At 39.6% G+C, this 12,245-nt stretch overlaps 1 protein-coding gene across 3 annotated transcripts in view; it reads right to left on the bottom strand.

The window, feature by feature from the left end:
* Positions 1–12,245, bottom strand: part of rarga (retinoic acid receptor gamma a) — an 87,586-nt gene that overhangs the window by 60,072 nt on the left and 15,269 nt on the right. The window contains exons 2-4 of one of the 3 annotated variants that reach the window (XM_084721048.1): positions 10,098–10,244; positions 9,852–9,960; positions 477–542 (exon numbers count right to left, since the gene is read on the bottom strand). The gene's annotated coding sequence lies outside the window, so the exon portion shown is untranslated. Of the gene's footprint in view, positions 1–476; positions 660–9,851; positions 9,961–10,097; positions 10,245–12,245 lie in introns of those variants that run through there. The other 2 variants (XM_084721049.1, XM_084721047.1) reach the window with 2 other exon arrangements.

Below are 12,245 nucleotides of genomic sequence, written 5' to 3'. Positions count from 1 at the left end.
CAAACACATGTACACACTAACACACACACACACACACACACACACACACATATGCTAATAATAAAGAGCTCCACAGGCTCTGGGTAACACTTGAAACACTCGCTAATAAGCACATATGTGCACATGCAGGCACACACACATGCTTGAGTGTGTTTTCATATAAACTCAGTGTCACTCTTGCATTAATAAAGCGGAAAGAAACAAACTGCACGCAAAAACAAACGTGTGTTAGGACATTTCAGTGTTTACACATGAAAATCTGGTCAGATTTCAGGGAAAGCAGTGATTAATTGTCTCAACGCCTCCCAAGTGTTTTGCACTCAGTCTCTGTCTTCAATTATAAGTGTAGACCCATTCCCCAAAACAACAAAAAAAAATGCAGCCTCTCTGTTTCTTTCTCTGTGTTAACAAGAAAAAGGCAGGTAAACTATGACTAAAAGTTACTGATTCTCAAGTTTTAACTTTAAATTACTCACCAGCTGTGGTGTTGGTGAGGCAGACAGACAGATGAAGGAGTTGACGGAACGGTCTGATGATCGGAGCTAGCCGGGGGAAAGCAGAAAAGATGTGTGTACGTTCATCAGAGTCCTTCTGACAGCAAAGACAGAGTAGCAGTGAGCCTCTCTCCTTCTCTCCCCCCTTCTCTTCCACTCTCTCCTCCTCCTCCTCCTCCTCCTCCTCCTCTCTCAGTCTCTACCTCTTAAAAATCACTCTTTCACTCCCCAAACACAGGCACACACGCTCACTCTCTCACTCACTAAGAAATAATTATACTCTCTGATTCATAAAGCCTTCCTTTGTCACGTGACCCAACACTTCAAATATACAGCACATTTTTTCACAAGCCACAAAATGCCTGGAGGGAAGAAAAAGGCCCAGAGAGCTTAAGTTTCTGTTTTTAATTCTCTCTCCCTTCTTTGTCTCTCGGGTGAATTCTTTTTCTCTCCTTCATCTTCTTGGCTAAAAAGCTCAGTTTACCTACAAACTGTTTGTGCATGTGGAAATGCGGAGCCATGTCGTGATCTTAGATCATTTGTGTTTAATCAATAAATTCACAGTTTAATAAGAGAGGATGTTTGAATATCCTGAACAACAAGGATTATAATGTTTTGATTTGACGCAGATGCTGTTTTAATGGCAAGCCAACAGATTTGTTCATCCAAGAACGTCTAAGTGGTTTCACCTTGTTGTTTATTCCAGGTGTGATTAATTTATGGAATAATCATTAACAACTTTTGCCCTACCTTTCTGCTCTGCACAGGCCTGTACAACTCTGATTCCAACAAGGTTGGGATACTGTGCAAAGCGTACGAAAAAACAGAATGCAATCCATTTCAGAATTAAGGTATATTTACAAAAACAATACAGTTTATTAGTCTGAACAATAAAATATCTCGGCTGTGTCTGAAATTCCACACTAGCATGATATTTTGTAAGCTAAAAAAGTACATGACATTTTTTTAGTATGTTCACAACCTTAGTTTGCAATCCTTAGTATGCAAGGATACTATTTCTATGATTATTACAGTATGCAAGCACTCGACACAATGCTGGAAAATGTATCCCACAATGCAATGGAGTAGTGACAACAACAGCAACAACATAACAGACAAAGGCGGACAGCGATCAAGGCAGCTCTGTGTAATGTCAACAACACTTCATTTTAAACATTAGTAATGTTTCTCTTTGCTAGGCGTAACATATTCTTTTTAATTAGTTCATTGTTGGCATGGGTTGCCATGGTTACACATCTCCAACTGGTAAATAGGCTCTCAAGAAGCTGTGTTATTTACTTTTCACACAGCGTCCCAACTTTTTTTTTTTTTAAATCAGGGTTGTATTATATGTGCTGTTTTGTGTTTGACACTGTGCTTTATTGCTTGCAATGTTTTTGTGACAATCTTCCCAGAGCAGTGATAATAAATCACTTCTATTATTACCATTGCTGATGCTACTACTACTAACAGAACGTGGTATTAAAGAAGAAAGCAAGCATGGCAATCCTTGTGAAACTGATTAAGGAGGTTTTGGACACAAAATAGATAGAATATCTAAAACATTCTCACTGAGGATAAATGAAAACCAGAATTTGGCAAACAAAGATGGAGTCACATTTTTTTAGGATAGACAACATCTGTCCACATCCTGCCAAACATTATGCAGTTAGGAATATTTTTAAATCATTCAGATTCAGACAGAAAAACCCTGCAGATTTCTGTATCTAAATCTCCTCAAACTGAAACTAGTAAAGTGGCACATGAGCTTTAGGGAAGTCCCGTGTGAGATGGCAGAACTGTGCAGCGTGCGGCGGCAGCAGCGACAGATTTGGGTGTGCCCCTGAACGTGCCCCTCTCTCCATATGAGATCATATGTTTCAGATGTGTGTTTATGTGTTTGTGGTTCTGGGCGTGTGCCCTGTTTTTCTGAATGTAATGTTTCTCAAGTTGTTTTGGTTATGAGGAGCACCTCAAACCTCAGAACTGGGAGGAGAGGGCACACCTCAACGGGCACCTCAACGGACACATTTACCTATGCAGGACAGCAGAGATAAATTCACTTTCTGAACTTAAAAAAAAAAAAAAAGAGGAAGAGGTCAGTGTAAATACATGCATTTATTTTTACAGAGACAGTTCACGCCCAAATCAGAAACACATATTTTCTTCTTACCTGCAGTGCTCTTTATCCATCTTGATTTGTTTTGGTGTGAGTTGCAGAGTTTTGGAGATATCAGCTATAGATGTGCCTGCCTTTTCTCAAACACAATGGAGCAAGATGGCCCTCAGCATGTGGTGCTCAAAGCACCACAAAAATACATTAAAAAAAAAACTCAAGAGCAATGTTTCTTTACAGAAATGATGACTCATTTATTTAAGATAATCCGCAGACCTTGTTCTGAGCAGTTTGATGTAGGAACTATTTTCTTGCTACCAAACTTCACCCACCTACTGCAACATCACACAGAAGAAAGCGTGCATCTTCTCAGGGACGAGAGGCTCATGCTTGTAACTAAGATTGGGTATCATTTGGGTTTTAACAATTCTGATTCCAATTCTGCTTATTGATCTTGGTTCTTAAGGATTTTCATTTCCTATTCTTTGAGTTTCAAATGTACTTTTTGGCACTTTGAGCACCACAAGCTGAGTGCCATCTAGTTCTACTTTATTGGAGAGAAGGCAGACATCTCTATGACTGACAGCTTCATAACTTGGCAACTCACACCAAAATGAACTAGATGGATAAATGGCACTACAAGTAAGAAGAAAATTTGTATTTTGGGGTTAACTGTACAAAGTTAGTTAAACCACTGCACAAAAGACCTTAGTAACCAAAGTAATGAAAAAAAAAAGTTAAGGTACCACTGACTCTATCTTAACCACAACATGGACATGCTTATGAGGATAAATTAATAATGTATGGAATATATTCTGTTTAAGATTAGATATTTTACTACACATGAGGTTGAAGTCTAAATGAGAATGCTAGTTATTATCTTAGCTAGCTCGGCTATAACGTTAGTTTTTAAGGTCACCATCACAGTTTAGTCTATATCTGTGGCTTTAATACTTTAATGTGTACTGAAATCAACAACAACAAAAAAAAAAAACTTGTAACACTCAAATATCTAATTAATGTCTAAATCAACAAAGTGCAGCAAGCATTTTCAAAATAATCAACTTATACATGCACTACTTATTCTGAAACTTCATCTAGGATGTTGACCTTTAGGCATATTGGCCATGCTTCACTCCACATTCTCCCAAATCTCACATGACTGCCAACCTGTGTGCATGTTAGTCTTCCCAGATACCTGTACATTTAAGACTTGCTATAACTGCTGCTTATTTTATCCATAAATCACAGTAACTGGCATGATACAGGCAGAGATCTTATCCCCAAATACACTGACCCCAATATGTCTCCAGGATAAAGTCAAGCCATCGTAATAAGAAAAACTCTTGTACCCAGCCTCGCTCTCGTTATCCTACGCGCTTCCGATCTTTACAGCCACATATGGTCTACAGACGCCTACTGAAATGTTCTTTCATACGTTTTTCGATGTGGATCGGCTTGTACATAATCAGGGCTGAATGAATGGATAAGCAGTGAGAGGCGCTGTTGCCTTTTTCTGAAGAAACCTTATATTCAGGAAGCACAGATCTAAGCCATACTGCAAAGAGCACTTCAGCTGATCCTTATCTCGTTTACATTTGATTTATGTGTTGCTTATGAGACCACTAAGGCTAATAGAAATCCCTTAACTGTTTACATAGCAGTACTAAATCAGCAATTGTGTAAAATGAGACAAGAAGGTAAATATGGCCATAGGACACTGCAAAAGCCTACTCCATGTTAGCCATTAAAGTGTAAAGTGTAAAGTGTGAATTTCATGTCATCAGGCTGACTGAGACCATGCACTTGTGTCAGAATGTGCAGTCAAGTGTATGATGACGGTCGTGTGTGTGTCAGTGCGCAGGGCACGCTGTGCTCCTTATTAAATTATGACAGTGAGCTTGTGCAGGGGGTGCGTAAAGGCTTCATGTGCACGCGCTCTTGCACTTCTGAATATGTGCGCTTGTGCCTGTGTGCATGGATGAGTATGCGTAGGCAGTAGCAGCGAGGAGGTCAGAGGTTACTAGTGTTTGTGTTTCAGTGTCAGTGAAGTGTGCTCCAGGCAGAGATTTATGATCATTGTGTCTGGGAGGCTGCAGAGTGGGGGATAATGAAGATAGATCAGGGTGCTATCTCCCTCTCAGGGCACCACTGGAAACATGGCCTATGGCCCCCTCCGTTCTCGTATCATTAACTTCAGCCTGTGACATCATAACGCACTGCCCTGACATCAATCCTAACACAGCGCTGCTCTGACAAAAAGTCGAACGGCAGAGAGAGGCCATTCCTCACAGGAAGCCATCCGGCAAACACAGGCATTGTTCGGCACGAAGCTTTGCAGCTTCTCTGGGTGTGTTTATGAAGATATGAAATATTCATGGAAACATCGTACTCGGTCGTGTGTTTCCACTTTGGATTATTTGCATTCACAGAGCTATGGAGGAGAGGCCTGGGGCTCGATGGCAGAGGAAAGGCAACAAAGGCAGAAAGGAAGGAGGAAAGGGGGGATGATGGAGGGAGAAAAGGAGGGAGGAAGTGAGGTTAGAGGGGTTAAAGAGAGAAGGGGGAGGAATGAAGGGGTTGAGGACTGGAGGTACAGGGAATGTGAGAGAAAGAGGTGTGAAACAGAAAGAAAACTGGAGGAGAGAGGGATGGGTTTTACACTTAGAAATAAAGGTGCTATCTAGACCCCTGACAGGTTCTTAGCCTTGTGCCCATGGGAGAATCCTTTTTGGTTCCTGTTAAAACAGAGGTGCCCCAAATTTTTCCCTGAACAGGGCCAAAACTTAAAGCGTAAGGGTGACACTACAAACAAACAACTACTATATTTTATTGTGCCTGCCTGTAGATTATGAAAAATAAATACTTATTTTAAGAGCATTTTACCCCCAAAAATAAAACAGTATAAACAACAATTGTATTGGAATTTTAAAAAGTAATTTCTACTTTTATTCCTCAGCTAGAAACATCTGGCAGACCAAATTGGAACTTACGACAGGCCAACTTTGGCTGGTGGGCTCCACTTTGGGCAGCCCTGTGTTAGAACCTTTAAAAGAAGTTCCACTTTTCAGAGAGTTCAACCTAGAATCCAACATAAAGAGTTATTCCAAGAACTACCTGTGAAAGGTTTCGCCCAGAGCCCCCTGTGAGAGGTTCTACAGAGAGCCGCTCGATGGTGTAATGGATCAACCCAGAACCCCCTCTGGGGGTTCTATTCAGACCCTTTCTACATTCTAAGAGTGCCAACAAGAACCCACCCAGGGGTTCTACCAAAAACATTTTTATCCCACAAGGAGATTTCTACAGAGAGCCTTTTTATATTTCAAAAATCTTATCTAATACGCACCCAGGGGATTCTACCGAGAACCTTTTTACATTCCAAGAGTTTTATCAAGAATCCACTCAGGGGGTTCTAATGATAACCTTGTTATAGTTCAAAGGTTTTATCCAGAATATACCAAGGGGGTTCTACCAAGAACTTTTTTTTTATATTCAGTTTTTCTTGAGTTCTACTAGAAATGTTTTCTATTATGGTACAAGGAACCCTTCATGAAGCCTTGACATGTCTTTGACCAAAAAGTTCTTCATGGATTTGAATAATCCTTGAAGAACTTCCTTCCAAAAAAGGGTTCCTTGGATGAAAATGGATCTTAATGGGACCCTTACTCTTACAAAGAACCCCTAACTAAAATGTCAACAAAAAAATGGTTCTTCAGAATCAAATGGTTCTGGGTAGAACCTAAGCCCTTCAGGAAGAACCCGTATTTCTCAGAGTGTAGCGGGAGCGGGGGGGTTGATGGGATTGGTGGTGGGGAGGTGAGAAGGGGCGCGGGGAGCTGGTGCCTGTGGCGGCAGGTTTTAATCAGTAACAAGATGCCTGTAATGAGATCACTATTTCCCCACATTCAGATTGATGTCATGTGAAGTTTGGTGCCACACTGAGGGACACAGGCAGGGCGAACGCACACACACACACACACACACACACACCACTCCAGAGTCATTTGCAGCAACACATTCATGCACACACAACACACAAATATACACTTGCTTGCACTTTCTTGGTTACAGACTTAAACACACATCCTGTGAAATGAAGGAGCTCATTCATCCCGCCTGGCAAAGTGCGCTCATTTAGAGTCCAACCGTCTTGAAGTAAAAACATACACAGAGGAATACTACTCGCAGGAAAATGAGTTACTCATGGCAAAGGAGAAATGTATGTGTTAGGGACCGAAGGGCATATACCACTGTGTGCTCCCCTAACAAAAACAAATGAGCACAAAGCTTGGAACAGAGAGACGGAGAGAGCCAAAAGCTTTTTTACTGCAGAAAGGGAAAAAGAGAAGGGGGAGAGAAGAGAAAAAGAGGAGTGTGTGTGTGTCTGAGTGTGTGTCTGAGTGTGTGTGTGTGCTTTCTGTGCATATTTTGGGGTGCATTCAGAGGCTGTCGACACAGCTACCAGCGTGTGTGCCAGCACATGAGCGCTCTGCCTATTCCCCAACATGTGTGTCCAATGAAAGGTGAACGGCTCTCCTGTCTATACTTTCCTCAAAAATCAGCCATGATGTCACCATGAACCCATCTTGAACCCACCTCTGTCAAAAAGCATTACTCCAGCCCTCCCTCTTTCTCTCTCTGCCTCATTTTCTGTTCCACCTCTCCCTCCTTCACGCTCCACTCCTGCCTCTCGAATTCTTCACTGAGCTCCCATTCTTCTGCTCTCCTCTCCTCTTTTTCATATTTCCGTATTCTTCAACATTTCCATGTCTCCTTTCTCTCTTCCTCCCTCCTCTCTCACACAAGCACACAAACTTTTTTTTTTTTTTTTTTGGCAAGCGTGGCCTAATTGAATCACCAAAAAGCGCAGACGTTTGCCAAAAATGCCAGGATGTTCTGATTATCATAAACTTTGTTTAAGCTGTGGTTTTTACAAAGAAAATGCTCTGAGTGCACAAGGGGAAAGCCAAAAAAATAAAAAGCAGAAAAAATGAGGAATAGGGGAGAATGCAAATGAAAGAAAGAAGGGGGAGAGGGAAAGAGAGAGAAGAACACTGGGGAAGAGAGGGGTGGTGGGGGCAGCGAGAAGGCAGCCAGAGAGCCACATATGGAAGTGATTCTGTAATTACTGCAAATCTGTGAGCTCAAAAGGAAAGGTCTTCTTTTCCATGCCTCCTTCCCTGCACATAAAACTGCCCTTGTGAGAAAGTTGGGCACTAAATACTGAGCAGGAAACATGAAAAAAATAAAATTTTTATTTGCTTTCGGCATGACGTGTTGGTGTATAAATATGTACATGTTTAGAATAGAATAGAATAGAATAGAAAACGTTGTCATTGTACAGCATATAACAAAAACAAATGTGGGAGGTGGCTACAAGATGTTGCTGGGGGACCTGTAAAAGTGACAAATATAGTCACTTCTTATGTTAGCAAAATGCTAGCTAACTAGCAAGCTAATCCACACCAATCATTAGCTAGTTGGTTAGCTTGTGTTTTGCTCTGTAGCAAAATGCTAGCTAACTCGAAAGCTAAGCTACATCAATCCTTAGCTAGCTAGTTACATCTGATAGCTAATGTTAGCAAAAGACCTCCTAATTATCTAGCTCATCTACTTCAATCATTAGCTAGCTAGCATACTTAAATATTCAACGTGCTAGGCTAGTTAATGTTGAAAAGAAAACCAAATTTTGAAGATGGCTTAAAGATGTTGCTGGGATATATGTAAAAGAGACATATAGTCACATCTTTTGTTGTTGTGCAAAACACTAGCTAACTAGCAAGCTAATATAAACCAATTGTCAGTTGGCTAATTAGCTTGTGTTTTGCTCTGGAGAAAGCTGCTATATATCTAGCTGGCTATTCTACATCAATCATTAGCTAACTAGTTACATCTGACAGCTACAACAAAAAAATAGTTAATAGGCTGGCTAATCTCATCAATTGATAGCTAGGTAGTTAACTAGCGTTTTTGTTAACATTAGCTGCCTTAAGTTGTGACTTTACATATATTTACAGTTCCCTACATAACATGTTTTAACCACTTTCAAAATTTAGTTTTATTTTCAACATAGATGTGCTTATCATAGAACATCTAACAATAGCTAAAGATTGATGTAGATTGGCTAGCTATTTAGCTAGTGTCTTGCTTACACTAACTATCAGACGTAACTAGCTAGGTAGTTGGGTAGCATGTTACTACAGAGCAAAAAAAAAAAAACTAAGTAGCTAGCTAACATTGATGTAAATTGACTTGGTAGTTGGCTAGCCTTTTGGTAACATTAGCTACCTTATTAATTTTAAGTTTTAGTAAACATGGATGAAAAAGCTGACAGAGGTTCTGCTTGTTTAACTGTCACTGGAAAACAGAGGGGAAAGGGGGTAAGTAAGGACTTAGGAAGAGCCAATTAGCTGCACTACTCCTGAGCTGTGCAATAAAAAGGACAACAACAAAAAAAAATCAAGAATAACATCATAATATAACATAATACACAACATAATACAGTTACAGGGATATAATTATTGCAAAGGAATGAATGTCATATTGCATCATATGGATGTATAGCACAAGAATAACAGCTCAGTTTTACTTTTAAAAGTTTAGAGCATTGACTTTAAACACTGGTCTGCTTTCGCTACTTTTCTGCACAGATGAAGACAAAAAAGAAAAAAAAGAAAATCTGTGCTGATCATGAGGCTAATTCCACACTGTCTACTCCTGGAAAATTTTCTGCATTCTTTGCTCATTTGCTTTGCTTTCCTGAGCTTAATCAACCGTCCTGGAGGCTAATCTAAAACAAACTGGGAGGTTCAGCCGCCTTGGAATAAAGTGAAGCCTCTCATCAGCCAAACACACCTAACTGGCATCATCCACATAGAGTACACATTCAACAAGGTGTGTGTGTGAAGAGGAGAGAGGGAGGGGGTTAGAGGACAGACAGACAGACAGACAGACAGACGGTGATGAAGACTGTCTTTTAAGCCTCAGGCAGAGCAGTGCTTTGCAGGTGTGTATGTTGGCAGAGACTTCTGTTCTCTTCTTCTGTACTCAGCCCCCGAACAGCCTCGGCAGCCTGTAATTATCTCATGCCCTGCCATAACGTGTTCTCATGATGACTGCGTGAGTCTTACACGCACATACAGTAAACACACCCGGACTGACGCAGCCTGAGCCCCGTTTATTCTTAGACACATCCAATTAATCACGGCAGGAGATGATTTATGTAAGGTTCACAGTCCTACCTTCTTCTTTCGCCCGGAGTAGCCTCGGCTTCACAAGCGAGCTCATTCCCCCAGAAGTTTGAAACGTAAACAGTGGATGACAAGCGCGCTTCACGCACGGCGAAGTTTTCTGTGAAGGAGACAAAAACAAAGTCATGGACAGTCCTCTTCAGAGGAAATCCTCTACATGACAGCTCGGCAGCTGGTTAAGTTCACGCCATTTGGTCTGCTCGCCTCAGAGATCATTTCAGTCATTTGTCAGATTACCTTCGTTTGTTGCCAATCCGTCACTGTGTCCCCGGCAGCGGCAGCAGCAGCAGCTCAGTCAGGGGCGTTGATGGGAGCTACCGTGCGTGACCATTCCTGGCGCTGGGACGCCCCCTAGTGGCGACAGGGAGCGCTGCAGCGCACATCCTGCCAACGAGGAGGGGAAGAACACAACAAACAAACTGTAACATAACAAAATGAGCAGGTCAATAAGTAAACACTGAATGTGCAACCCTTTGTCCGTGATCGTGTTTATTTTCAGCATTGACTACTTTTTGAGGGCTTATCGTTTCAAAAATGTCTTAATGGTGCACCACAAGAGTAATCACGAGAGGGAATTATTATTAATATTGATGAGTTAACGAGTCATTAACACAATTAATCACTAGATGGAAAGATAAAAGAAATAAAATATGCTTTTATAATAATAAAACTCTAACTCTAATTCTACTTATTACAGCTTGCACGGCTCTCATGTAGGATTACTTTTCAGAATTATTATCATGCACAATATTAGTTCTGACATCATGTGCAATATTACGTTCATTATTAGATGCAATATTACTTTTTGTTACTTTTCAGTGTCACTACCAATATTACCATTGCCAGTACTAGTTTTCTATTTTAGTTTATTTTAGCTTATTTCTTAACTCAATGTATGTAACATATTATTATTCTATTAGGCATTGTTGTTTTGTATTTACTCCTTGATGCATTTTATTTTTAAAATTTCACTTTATATTCAATATGCTATTGTGTTTATTATTATTATTATTATTATTATTATTATTATTATTAGTAGTAGTAGTAGTAGTAGTAGTAGTAGTATTTTAATTCTTTGTTATTGTAACATCGGAGAACTCTCTGGCACAAGAATTTCCTTCAGGATCAGTAAAGTTTTATTTGATCTTATCATATGTCATCATATCTTTTCTTACCTTAACAAACCATTATATTTGACCTTGCAATTTTACAGTATATAAGTTGTTTTTTTTTTTTATTTGAAACGTTTTTTTTTTTTTTTTTGCATGTTAAATGTGCTTTATCTTGCTATTTCAGTCATTTCAGTCAGTTCTGATTGCCTCAGGAATTTTGGATATATTGTTTCATTTATTTAGTGAACATGATGACTTGTATAATGAGTGTTGCTTCTTTTTAATTTTTTTTTTTTTTTTTTTTTCTTCTTATGTGCTGTTTTCTGTTGAATGTTTTTTCTTTTCATTCTCTTGCCTTTGTCATTGTCCAAGTTATTGTTATTATGTACCGGGGGAAAAAAACATATTGTGAAAAAGAGAAAAATCCAAAAATAAAACTGTTTGTCTGCAACATCACCTTTATTTTGTTTCAGTGGGTTTTTATATTCCACAAATCTACTATATATAATTTTAAAGTTGTTTTTAGTGAGTAGCAAAAAGGGACTATCACTTAATCTCGTTATACAATCTTGTGTTTTATAGTGTATTCTTGCATTAAGACTTTTAAGGAACGCCAAATTTAGATAGATAGATAGATAGATAGATAGATAGATAGATAGATAGATAGATAGATAGATAGATTCATCCTGCTTATTTGTTAATACCATAAATTGCCACTGGGGGGCGCCTTTTTCCACAAGCTGTGTATAGTTGGTCCTGCATGTTCACAGACATACAGTAAGCTTCAGAATTTGTTTGCTGACTGAATGATATTGAACTTTTTGTTTCTCAAATACATTTTAAATTTAGTTTTAGTATGAGCAGAGTAAAACGAGAAACTTATAATATGTGGCAATTTGAAAATGTGTGGGCGTAGTTTTTATAGTCTCAGAAAAAAAAAAACTAAAAATAAAAAAATATATAATATATGATAAAGTATATAAAAATATTGAGATATAGGTTTTTGCATTTTTCAGCAATCGCAACGTTTGCCTAAGTAAAGTGTTTTGCATACGCCCGCTCCAGTAGCGTGTTGTTGTTGGTGTGTGTGTGTGTGTCACTGGTCCAGTTGTACATCCACCGTTTCCTTTGGCACATGGGCTTTAAACTTGGCACTTGACTTTTGTTTGCCATGTCTGTGTGTTTACCATCCGTTTGCAGCGCTGCCTGTCAGAGAACAAGCAGTCACGGTGAGCCACGCCCATTGTCCATGTGCTCAATCCTCCAATCTCTC

Source organism: Lutjanus erythropterus, chromosome 6 (assembly GCF_056507025.1).
Source record: "Lutjanus erythropterus isolate fLutEry1 chromosome 6, fLutEry1.hap2, whole genome shotgun sequence".
Lineage (NCBI taxonomy): Eukaryota > Metazoa > Chordata > Actinopteri > Lutjaniformes > Lutjanidae > Lutjanus > Lutjanus erythropterus.
Note: the sequence above shows the minus strand (reverse complement) of the source record. Positions and strands in the feature narration are given on the sequence as shown.